At 42.1% G+C, this 13080-nt stretch overlaps 1 protein-coding gene across 1 annotated transcript in view; it reads right to left on the bottom strand.

Moving 5' to 3' along the window:
- Positions 1-13080, bottom strand: part of RYBP (RING1 and YY1 binding protein) — a 64989-nt gene that overhangs the window by 15264 nt on the left and 36645 nt on the right. The window lies entirely within an intron of this gene.

The raw sequence follows: 13080 nt of genomic DNA on the forward strand, positions 1-13080 counted from the left end.
ATCTGAAGCTCTCAAGTGCAGGCAGAGAGCTTGGTCTTACATCAGAGGACACGTAGTTATGTCGAGTTAATATGGCAGTGACATTCTAGGCAGCGAGCACTTGAGTCAAGTGGATGTGCGAGGCAGCAAATATAGTGCTCAGAAAACCAAGACAAAAAAGCAAGCAAGCACAAATGCAGGCCTTGTGCTAGGCAGGACTTTAGTCAAGATGGTATTCCCTAAGTGGAAGTAAGAATTAGCAGCATCACCAGAAGGCAAGAGGGTGAAAGAACAGGTTATTTCCCTAGGACTAGTTAGAGCAATGAGTTATTTCAGCAGTAGAAGCTGAACAAAAGCCAAATAGGAAATACAGGAAACCCTCGCTATTCGTGGGTTTGGCATTCGCAGCTTCACATATTCGCGAATGTCGAACCCACATTTTAAATACACTTTGTACACTTAGAGGAGCTCCTTGGGAGCTCTGTGCTTGCTGCCGCCGGGCTCCCACCACCACTGCCAGAGCCGTGCCCACCCCTAGCCGCCGGGGGCACTGCGTTCACGAACATAGTGCCTTATTTGCAGATTGCGCCACTCACAGGGGATACAAGAACATATTCCCTGCGAATGGCAAGGGTCACCCGTATCTTCTTTTTAATAACAGAAAGGAGGTGGTTTTTAGGACTGCACTCTTCAGCCAAACAGCCCGAAACAAAATAAACAACACCGTAAGAGGACTTGAAACAGCCAAAGCAGGATGGTTACAATACAGAAAAGCATGATGCACCTCAGAGGTGGCGACCTGAAGCACATGTGCCACCAAGCGTTTGTGTGTGTGGCATCTGGCAGATCAGGGACGGTACAGGCAGCACAGAAGCAGATAGGGCAAGCAGCAGAAAGCAGAGCAGCAGATGAGGTAGGAAGCACAGGGCAGGAAAAAGAACAGTAGATTAAGTAGGGAGAACGATGGAGTAGAAAGCAGAGCATATCAGGAAGGGGAGGTGATCAGAGTGGCATGGGGCTAACTTGTGGCACAAGTGCCAAAAAGTTTGGCTCCCACTGACGTATCTGTTGTACAAGCAGACTGGCTGGTGCATCTGGATGCTACTTTGCTCTCTTCCATCGCTAAAGAATGGCAACTGAGAGGCTCAGAGGAAAAGAAAATCCTGTTTTTGAATGTCTGCATCTCTCCCCCTCGCTTCACTTGCTTCAGAGATGACTTTGAAGCCTGGAAGGAATTCCACTGGGGCCCAGCTTGGCAAATTGGATACTCATCTCCTTTACTTTGTTTTGGCCTCTTCCAAAAGGGAACATATCAGCTAATGGCTTATTGACTAAATACTCATTCTAGAGCAGTTTCAAGGCCAGGTACCCAAAATCAAAAACGACTACTCTTTAAAAAGATTTAGAACTTTAAAAAGTATACAGGTTTCTGAACACATGCCACTCCTGTAATACTACCAATTTGTGTGCATTAAAAATAACAAATCCTGAAGATGGCATCTAAAAGAGTTAAAATTCTCCAGGCCAAATGCCGAGACTGAGTCGTTCCTTACTTGGGACAACTCCCGCTGATCAAAATAATGCTCTGCCTATGTAAGGACATAACCATCAGGAGCAAACCTTCCGGGTTTATCCCTGGGCACAAAAGCACAAAATGTTGTGCTTTTATAAAACAGTTAACTAGAGAAATTAAGCTAAAACAGAAACAGCCAAGCTCAGCTCAACAATGTTTTGAAAACTGTGGCTGGGCAAGTATAAATTTAGTTCTGGAGGCCACGGATGCATTACAGTTCAGATCCTGAGAGCAGATACCTTCAGGCATGGACCAGCACAGAGATATATATTCACCTCTTCAGAGCGGTTTTAGCATCTAGGTCTTTAAAACTGATTACTGCGTATATGGGTAAATAAATGCTCTCATTACTGTCTTTTACTGAGACCAGTACAAATGTCATTTTTATGACAGTAAAGCTCTACCCCTAGGCACTGCATTAGTTGGGGTTGAGAAGTTTTGTTTTGGTTTTTCTGAAAGAGACATTTTAGTAGCAAAGCCACTAAGATCCTTTGTGAAGGCCTTTCATAGTGCACGTGACTAATTCCTGATGGCTGTATAGTTGCACATTTTTGAGGACTGAAAAAATCTTTCCAGTACAGATTTTCTTCCTTGCCCACAATATATTTCCCCTGTCAAGAGCTCATCCATTGGGATGCTCAGATTCATGACTTTTGTCTGCTATTCACAGCTATTGCTTTTATCAAACTCAGAAGAATAGCACAGAGCAGCATCTTCCTGATACGAGTTATATTTACAGGGAATGAGAGTGAAATGAGGCCGTAGCAAAATCACTTTCACAAAATGGTACAGAATATTTTCCCTACGAGCCTAAACTTTGCATCTGCTCAGGAGGTCTGTGTCCTGTTTCCAGGACTAGAAAGATGTCATTCCATCTTCCAGAGAGAGAAGGGAATGACTCTTCTAGGTACCAGTACTGGCTCGTTTGATACCCAGGAAGCACAGAAAATCTTAAGGGACTCGTACACTTCTCAGAAACTTAGATCTAATTATAATGGTCCTTACCTTAGAGCAACTCTGTTAGTATAGGAATGAAAATAACAGCAAGTAGAATTTCATGGGGTCCAAAGCCTTATGTAAGCAAAATATTAAGGATTCTGGATAAATTCATTCAATTTCTAGCTTTAATGCAATACAAAGACCTCTGATACAGTAGCATTACCCTTCGAAGAGAGTAAGGGCTGCTTCTATGCAGTGCAGCGCAAACTCAAAGCGTAGAAATATTCTAATAATCATGTGAGTACTTATATTTACATATAAAGAGGGGAGAGGGGAACCACAGTCGTTAATTATAGAAATGTTTACTGCCAAGATCGTGACACAAAAAGGAGCACACTTCTGAGACGGACACATGGTGACAGAAAGATTGAAAGCAGCCCTTTAAAACAGGAGTGTCAAACTGGCTGGGCCAGTTTGCAGGCCAGATCAGGAACAGCACCATGCTGTGTGCAGTATCCACAGCACCAGGTCCAGCCTTCCACTGTATGAGGCATGTGCCACGCATACTGGACCAGCCCTGTGGCCTGGCTCTGGCACAGCCTGATCTGCACTGGCCCTGGAGCCAATGTACCAAGCTGGCCTGGCATGGGCGTCGCATGCCACGTATGACCCGTACCAAGCCTGTGCTGTGTGCAGCAGGAGCAGTACCTGGTCCAGCCTGCCTTCCACGTGTAGCACAGGGACTGGGGCCAGTACATTCCCTGTGCAGCGTGTGGTGCTGGCCCAGAGACCCATGGGCCGGATCCAACCCATAAGCCACGGTTGATACCCCTGCTTAAAAAATATTAATCCAAACAGCAAATTTTGTTCGCTCAAAATCTGGATGTTTCAAATCTAAAATCAGAAGTTTTAAGTTACTGAACCATGTATGAAGTTGCAGAGTGTGAACACTTGTTCTTTCATGCATGGTATCAAGCTTATTTGCTGTAATCATAATTGTAGAGATCAGAAAGTGAATAGCAGTGTGCACAAATTCTCTCTCTCTCTCTCTATATATATACCATTATGCAACACTGCTGACATAAATGGCAGTTGTTCACATGCGTCTGAGAAAGACTTCAGACCTGCACACAGCATACTAAACAAAGCATCAACAGAGTAAGGCAACTGGACAACTACAGAACATGATCTGAAACATAACAGGGAGAAATATTAGTGCTTAAACAAAGTACAGAAATATCTTACTTCAAGACAATCTATATTCTTCTAATACAAGTTAAACTGTTTAAAATAGTCTGAATAAAAACTTTTAAGAAGTAACTTACAGATGATAAATTGATCTCATTTATTCATATGTAAACAGAAGTACGATACATATGTTCAAGAAGAGAAGTATATTTATTTTCTTGGAGAGAATGAAGGAGTGAGTGAGAGCTTGATACTATTTTTCATTTTCTCTTTTAAATTAACAGCACAACATTGTATTTTGACTATTCTCAATACAACTACAGGCTTCTCAAGTGAAGAAATACTGTCTACAACAATATATACACACACTACTTAAGACCTCGTCAACCCTGAAATAATAACTGGTCCACGGGACTTGGCTTCCATCTGGCTTTATTATATAAATAGAAATTTTACTGATGGTCTATAATTGGATGTAACGTTTTTAGTCCCATCTATTTTCGAATGCCCGACAATGCTGTAACAAGACCAGGGAACACCTATGCTAGAACCAGTTCCCTCGACTCTTGTAACTTCAGCATAAACTGAGCTTTAGTTGTTCATTATACGGATCAGTTATCTTCAGAAGTGGAAATGGAAATGTGAATTTATTTGATTAGGTTGTGAGATGGGTGGAAAAAGGAAAGTGGCATACAAAAGTAAGTACTATTGATAACATTTTATACCTAATAAAATGTGAATGAGGAAGGCAATAATCACTTTGACAAAAAGGTAAAAATATGCTATTTTCCACCCCAAAAGAAATTTACGTACTTTTACAATATGTTGGCACTATAAGAAAGATTTTAACATCTCGGTTGCAGGACTCATTTCAATCTTTAATTCCTTCACGCCAAGTAGACTTGTTTTATGAAATCCTAAATTGCTTGCCTCTTCCCCCCTCCACCCTTTTTTTTTTTTTTTTTTAATATTGCCTCATCTTCCCTTTTATCAATTATTACATTTCCATATTCACCGCCCACCTTTACACACCAATGTACAGATTGAGGAACACACTCGCAAAGAACATTAACATGACAAAAGTCAAAAGAGAGTATCTAAACCAAAACGCATATTATAAGAGAGAACAACTGTAGATTCACTAATAGAACAGCTAGTCTGCTGTCATTAAAGAGGTAGGAAAAGTAAGCTGTAGTAAAAGACTCAATAAAAATACTCATTCTGCTCTGTAAGGAACCTTATCTAAAAAGAAATAGCTTCACAAATTTGAAAAGGTTCCTTTTGCTTGAGAGAGAGAGAAGAGTGATGCTGCATTCAATATGCTTAAGGAAGGGGAGAGACCTTGGGAATTTTTCAGCATGAAGCTCAATGCTTTTATATTAAGAAATCAATACTTATAGCTTTTGTGTTTGGTGCATGTAGATTACGTGCTGTAGGACTGTATGAAAATGTGTACGGCAGAAGGAATACCTGAGAAACATGGGAGTGGAAACGTAATACCTTTGCACAGCTAGAGGCCACCTCAGAAATGTTCCTCAGACAATAGGAGACACATTTTTAGAAAACGTTAAGTCCTAGCCTAAACAGGCTACAGAGTAAGCAAGGGAGAAAATATATAAAAACAGATTTTCAATGAAGTAGTTACAGAACTGATTACAATGGAGATCCCATCCATTAGGACATCCAAAATTAAAGTTACACAAAAAGCAGAATGCAAATTTGAACGGCACAACTATTCTGAACTCTGCTTCTAGCAACCAGAAATCTTCCCATTGTTGCTTCTCACCAAACTAGGGGGGACCTTCCTCATTAAATCTCACAAGGACACCATGGAGCCTATAGTTTCTTCCTTTTAGGGGGTAAATATCCTGCTTTTCCTTTTAAAATGCAGAGAAGGAGAAGGGATTATAAAAAGGGTAATATTTGCTTTCTCCTTTGAAAACAATGAAAGAAGCATACTGGAAAAAAGACACTGCTGGTAAATTGTCTAGTTAAGACCATCTCAGCCTACTTATTGCGATATCTGCTTTACTACACTACACCTGCCCATCAGGGATCGTCACTGACATTTCACTTTACATGAGCTTAGAACCAGACATTACAAATTCTGGGACTCAGGCTTGCTTGTCCCAATATGACTTGGATAATCCGTGCTTCCATGACTATTTTTAGCTATTTAAAAAATAATAAAGTGATTCATAGTCCATCACCCTACCTAGTCATGCCACCAGTGAGCAAAAGCCTGGCTCTTTATGGCATCTATAGAGTCTTTTGGGCCATACGTGCTTTTTTTGTGTGGCCATTATAAAAGTGATTCTCAACAAGGGTGCTCTGGCAAGATCCTTTAAAGGGTGTAGCAAGGTGTGAGGAGTTAGGCAGATAAGCACAGGCTCAAGCTTGTCCCCCCTGCCTGGCTGCCCTGGCCCCTTCTGAAAGGAAGCAAGCACTATAATATATAAATGGATAAATTACTTTTTGAAATTGGGTTCATAATTCACAAAAGTTATGGAGGGATGTCTAGAGTCCAAAAAGGCTGCATTATATAATATTAAAAAATAATCCCAAAAGAATTTCCATCAAACAGTAGCATGAGCCAGGACTTGCCTTTCCAAATAAAAGGGTCAGAATTCTGCAATCCAAAAGCTTTGAATATTTACATACTTTGCCATAAAATGACCAGCCTACAACCACAATATGAAAATCAAAACCATCTATATGTTTCCCATGATTGGCAGTACATGCATTAACAACAAATCTAAATTAAAAAGTAAATAAGGACCATAAACCAAGTGCTGAATCAAGTGAAGAACACCTTATATCCAGCTCTGTACGCTGCCAAACCCTGGATCTGCTAGCCTATAGTCAGAAGGAGCTCCAAAGCGGAGGCCCTACGCTGAGAAAGCCAGCCTGAAAGGACAATGCCAGGGCCAGATAGTAAGAACACCCTAACTGATTTAAACTACAGTTATGGCATAACTCATGAGATGTACCCACTTATAACGCCAATCTGCAACAACTTACAAATAGCTCCACTGAACTACTCATAAGCATGTGCATTTAGGCATGTGCATAAATCTTTTCAAGATCACACCCATAAGTATTGGCCCCATAGCATCCATTACCAGCCACAAAATGTATATGTAGTCCTTAAAGGGTAACATTAAAAGACAGAGCATTAAGACAATCATCTCTGGAAGTGACCAACATACAGGTGACACAGGTTTATATTAGACACTGGAGGTGACTAGGAATTTCTTGATGAGAACCTTTTCCATTGAGAAATGCTAATTCACTGGAACTTCATATGGGAGCATATCAGTTTTGATAGAATCATGGTGTGGAAGACTTTACAGATGCTGAATGGAATGGTTGTTAAAATATGAGAGATATCCTTCCCTTGATTAGCTGAGAGCTTTGTGCTTAGCACAATCACCTGCGTGAGTGTCTGTGCTCCACCTGGGTTTCCCGAAGCCCGGCGTCTGGATTATTGGTTGTCGAGCAGGTTGGGCTCTGTTTTTTCAGGAAGTTACAAGAGGTCTCAGTGGACATGTCAACACATGCATATTAAAGCGAAGCAATAAAATCCAGCGCTTATTGCTCTGGGCGCACTGTTTGCATATGTGCTGGGGACTGCAGCATGTTGAGCTGGGTCGGAGCAGCCCCAGTTGGCAGGGGGCCCCAAGAGTCAGCCTGCCAGCCTCAGGCTGCTCCCCCCAACTTCAATGTGCTGCCCGGGGGCTGTCTGGGGCACTAGGGTGCTTCCTTGTGGGGCTAGCCAGCAGGCAGCCCCCACACTGAAGCACCCTGTGCCCCAGCCAGCTGAAGCAGCATCTGCATGTGTGCTGCTGTGGAGTACAAAACTCCGCAGCAGGATAGTACTTCTATTTACAAGTATTATCCTGCTGCGGAGTTAATTAATTAGTTTACTTCAGTCACTATGCAGTAAACATCTCATGCACCCAGTGTCATCCTAATGTGGAATGAAGGTTTTTAAAATATATATATATATTTATACTTTTAGAGTTGTTTAGGATAGGAATACCATGCTCTTTGGAAAGAGCAAGTCACCACCTCCCTCAGTGGCTACAGAAGGGAAATGGGCCACTGCTGCTGCTAACAAATCTAGAAGCTGTGAATCATGTTGGGGAACACAAGACAGTTCCTGAGATAATACACTGTAGATGCAAATGTTAAATTAAAGAAAGATCAAAACAAGTTAGATATTCTAGACCAGAATGTGGCACGTGAAGGTATTTTGCTTGGCGCATGTGCCTTGGGATGGATGGTGGGGAAGGGGCCAGGGCTGTGCTGCCATAACAAGGATTGGGTCTCTCATGGCTCCCCTGCCATCCACCCCTGGCACTCCAACACCTTACAAGTTGACGTTGTGGGTATTTTTGCCACCCTGCCCAAAAACGCTGCTGACCCCTGTTCTGGGCAGTGTGCTGGACAAAGTGCTGCTCACTAGTTCATTAAATCAAGGGTGTCAAACTCAGGCCTGCCCAGGGGCTGATCCAGACCCTAGGGTTCCTTGCAAGCCAGATGTGTGGGGCAAGCAGTGGAGGTGGCAGAACCAGCGGTAGACCTGTGCCGGCAAGGGAGTGAATGAGGGCTTAGCCATTGATGGCCACATCCAGTGGAGCCCTGTAGCCCTGGACTCTGAAGCTGGCCCGCCAGGATCCCCACGGGCCAGATAAGGGTGGTGCCACAGGCTGAACTGGGCCCAAAGGCTGTGTGTTCGTCACCCCTGAATTAGAGTTTACCACTTGAGATGGTCTCCAAGCCAAAATAAAACACATTAAAGCTAAGAGGAAATGCCAGCCTTTTACATGCCACCTGTACATGCCTATCTGAAAACAAGCTCCCCATTCTTCCATGTTGAACAAGCAATGAAAGGACGGGTAAATGGAACTAGGCAAGCTGCACGCTGGTCCCAAAAATTAATCTGTCCTTTTTGAAAAGTAACATGGGAGTTTTCAACACACCAATCCTCCGTATGCTTTTATACATAGTTTTCCCCCCTAAATCATCTTGCTGCTCATTCATTAGAGTGAATGGTAAGGCCGCGACTCAAGAACTCACTACAAAGTGCTTTGCAGAACAGCATGACTGAGGGTTAGGAGAAGCCAAATTCTCTCTTCTCCCCCTTGGGAGCTATTTCATACACTAGTGTGCATGACCAGCAGTACTTAACAGGGTTTTTACTCCCCAAAACCATTCAAAGCCAACTCGCGTCGGAAAAAAGGGCAATTTAAAATATATATTAAGTAACAAACAGGAATCTAAACTGCTACTTGGCAAAATATGACACTTCTTGTTTAAAACAAGACAAACTTGGCAAAATATTACGCTTCTTGTTCAAAGTAAACAAACAAACATTGCTTTAGTGTGGTTAAGCCACTAGTGGGATTGAGACACTGCAGATGACCCACAGTTACGAGTCCTACTCATAATAACTCTATATCCCTAAAGCACCAATGGGGAATACTTCCCTACCTAATCTCTAGTAGCTAACATGGGTTCACGGTTAAGCCAAAATGACTATCCAGCAACTGCAGAAAGAAGCAAGTGCTTCCTCCAACAAGCTCATACTGGAATCTGTCCTGATGCTGTACAAGTCCACAGTACTCCAACGACCTGAATGCCGCTCCTCCACAGTTGCAAATGGATATAGAAGTCTTCACTTTCTGTCCTAACTTGCTGTGTAACTCCATTATGGATCTGGCTGCTTTTCACTGACCAATGTAGTAGGTTCTTTATAAAGAGTTTTAAGCCACTGAGTTCTTGCTAAATGCGCAAGATCATACAGGTAACACTAGAAGCATCTTACATTGTAACTGAAGGAAAAAAATACACCAATAACAACCAAGGGAAGGACTTCGGGCATGTTAAAAATTGGTGCTCTCTTGTTCATCTTTAGTTAAGAATAAAAGTACGTATTTCTTATTTAAGTTTAGAATACAATGATAAGGCATTTCTGAGTATAACATAGAAGAAATAAATAACTTGGCAAAACGAAATAAAAGCGTATGCAGTCTTCAAGCAGACTTTCTTTCATGTTCTTTTTAACTGGGTATCTGAGAAGTGCACAAACATAATCATTAGCTTCGCAATTAAGGTAAATTAAACACACAAGTCTTTCACCTTTTAAAATAATGAGAAATAGATAAGATTGCAAATTCATGCTGAATTTATAAAAAATATTGATGTTATAGATAGTTTTCCTATGACAACGTGTGAACTAAGAAATAAGACAAATGACCTTAATGTTAACCACAGGAAGTCTGAAGCTCAGCGGATGAGCTTGTATTTCCCCAAGTAAAATACATGATAGGAACTGAAGCCACGATACTGAACCATTATTTTAGGCACTTGAAGATTTGTTTAGGAGCATTTTATAAAACTTGGGTATTTTAAAAATTTACTGTTCAACTTCTAAAATCTATGGGACAACTTTTTAAAAGAAGTTTCTCTGCAGTAAACTTAGCCACTTAAAATAAGAGCCTCTACTTTCCCCAAAACACATGGAAAGAACCGCATAACTGAGACCGAGACCTTCACAAAGACAGACTCGTGAATTAGCAAGTGAACATGATGAATATGAAAAAACAGTCATTATTTAGTTCTTGTGCAAATATGCTGCACACAAATGGGTCAGTTCATACTTAATCATCCATCGGCACTCACATGCCATTCCTTAAAAGGTTAACTGATATGCCACCTGCATGCACACGTGAAAACTTTTTGAACAGTGATTTGGGCCTGGGGACAAAGAGAGACAAGGCTACAAGACAGCAACATGGAAGTTGCTGCAAGCAGTAACCTACTCTTGCAGTTGTAAAGGCCTGTTAATCTAGCTCAGAAAATCTATACAGGCAACCCCTGCTTAACACTGTTTCCCTTAGCGTTATCATGCCCACTTTAAATTGATACCCGATTTCACTTAGCACACAGTGAGTTTTATTATAACGCTCGCAGTCACCATCTTGGGTCATTAAAAACAATTGCGGTTGCAATCTTGGGTCGTCAAATACTTCCAGTTTCGCTTAACGCCCAGTTTTTCAGGAACCAATTAAGAGCGCTAAGCGGGGGTTGCTTGCATTGGCACTTGTGAGCTTGCACACTGAAATGGGCAAAATTGGCTTTTGAGTCTTCTGTTCTTTCCCTTTGTGTTTTGGTCTTTCAGCATCATGGCACAAGGTTATTTGTCTACCCAAATAAAAAAAATGGGAAAGGTTATTAAAAGCTCACAACAAGTTACTTTCTCACAGGCTCATCATTTGAGAAGATGGAGGGAAACAAGTGAGACACTGAAAATTTACTTAAGCCAGGCAAAAATCTATTTGCCCCTGCTCCCCTTCATCCCCCATGGTTACAGATGAGATCAAACTAATGACCGTTTACTTGCAGGTGAAAAAAAAGAGAAAAGAAAGTTCCTCTTGCAGCACAATTGTGAATAACCGAAATGGATTGTAAAGCTAGAAACAACTAGGATGAATGTAATCAAACACTCAGATTTACAGTGTACATTTACAAATAGAGATGATTTATTTTAAATAGTGCCTCAGATGTATTGCTCTGTTTTCTAAACTAAGTGCACTTCTCCAATTGTACAACTATGAAGAATCCGGACATATCATGGATAGCAGGTACATTTTGTCACTGGGAGTATGCTGGGTCAGAAACTAGCCTAGCCCTGTAACATTGGTTTCTAACAGCTTTGCATGGTCATTGCAAAGGAATCTCTCTTTTCCCCCTTCAAACACAAAATCAGAAAGACAAATGGGATTTGCTATATCTGAAGCAAAGGAATAGCTGAATTAAACCTACATATTACACAAATACTTTAAGACCGTTTCAAATAACTGTTTCAATTCCAGGCTTTGAAGTCCTAAGTTAAAAAGAGAGTCTAGAAACTACATCACACCTTGATCTGCAGGGCCGCCCGCCCCGGGCCCTGCACTTTGGGGGCCCCGTAGAGCCGGACGGAGCGGCCATGGCAACTCTGTGCTGCTGGCTTTGTGTCCAGCCACTTGCTACCCTGCCGCCGTCACCATCGGCTTCTTCACATTCAGGGCCCATGGGATCAGGGTGGGGCCCCGCACCCTGCTCCGGTCAGCTCTGTTGATCTGACTTGACAGGTCTCATCTGGGAGCATTCGTTGTTTCAAGGATTTTGGTCACTTGAACCGAGACTTTTGTGCTCATTTAAAGAACTTCAACCAGTATTTCACTAGACTTGCAGAGGGATGGAACAAGATGCCTCTGGAGGTGGAAGAGCACCCGACTGGGTCAGTGGTGCATGTGCCCTAACTGTAAGCGTGATCCAAAGGCTGTGGATAAAGCAGGGGATAGCTTTTTGAAAGCTGCCTGGCTTCCCTCCACACTCCTACAGCTGCCCCGATACAGTTGGCTGCTAGAGAATTTCACATGTCAGCCGCAGGCTCTGGCAACAGGCTGCCGAGCTTCTCTGCTCCCACGGCACTTGTCTCAATCACCAGAGCGCACACAGGCCAGCCACCAATGAATGGTACCAGCTCCCCGCTACAAGCAGCATGCAGCTCTCCAGTGGCGCAGGGAGGAAGGGAAGGGCTGAGAGAGAGAGAAACAGGGAGGGAAAATGGCAAAAAAGACACAGAATAGAAACACTGAAGGGGAGTGGAAGAAGAAACACTGGTAATGGTGCCAGAATGCAGTGAGAAGAGCTGTCAGGAAGGCAATCCCCTGCCCAAGGGAGCTGTAACACAAACCAGCCTGTTCTTCAGTCGTCCCCTTCCCCCATTACTGCTTTCAATTTCAAGTCCTTTTTCCCCAAAGCCCAAATTAATGATGGGGATGGGGTCTGGAAATTAATACAACATTTCTAAAAGCATTCTTCTTAAAGGCACGCTCCTGTGTAGTCCTACGCAGGCCCACTGCACAGGACTGACTTTTTAATGAAAGGGACGTCCTGGATTACGAACAAGTAATCACCTCTTTAAAACGTGCCAAAGTGCCTCCAATTTTCAAAACACGTATGCCACGCAATATTCAGTGCTGCAAGGTCTTTAGTAGCATTAAAGCCATGATGCCCAAGAAAAACTCCAAGCCAAAAGGCTACAGAGATTTAATATGATATAACCTATACCTGTAAAACCCTGATTTAAGTAAGGAAAAGCTGGCCATCATGGCTGAAGAAATATAGAAAATGGGTGGAATACTAAGAAGCTGCAATGATTCTTTCAGTCTTCTAAAAATTACTTTATCGACACTACCAGGTGTAGAATGACTTTTTTTTTTTTTTTTTAATAACATTGGGGCTTTCCCAACATCTAATGTATTACTAAGTTTAAATGATGGCTTTCTGAATTTCTAGCATCAATGAACAAACTTTTATCTATCAATAAATGTATAACATTATTC

The sequence above is a fragment of the Alligator mississippiensis genome, chromosome 12, assembly GCF_030867095.1.
Source record: "Alligator mississippiensis isolate rAllMis1 chromosome 12, rAllMis1, whole genome shotgun sequence".
Classification (NCBI taxonomy): Eukaryota; Metazoa; Chordata; order Crocodylia; family Alligatoridae; genus Alligator; species Alligator mississippiensis.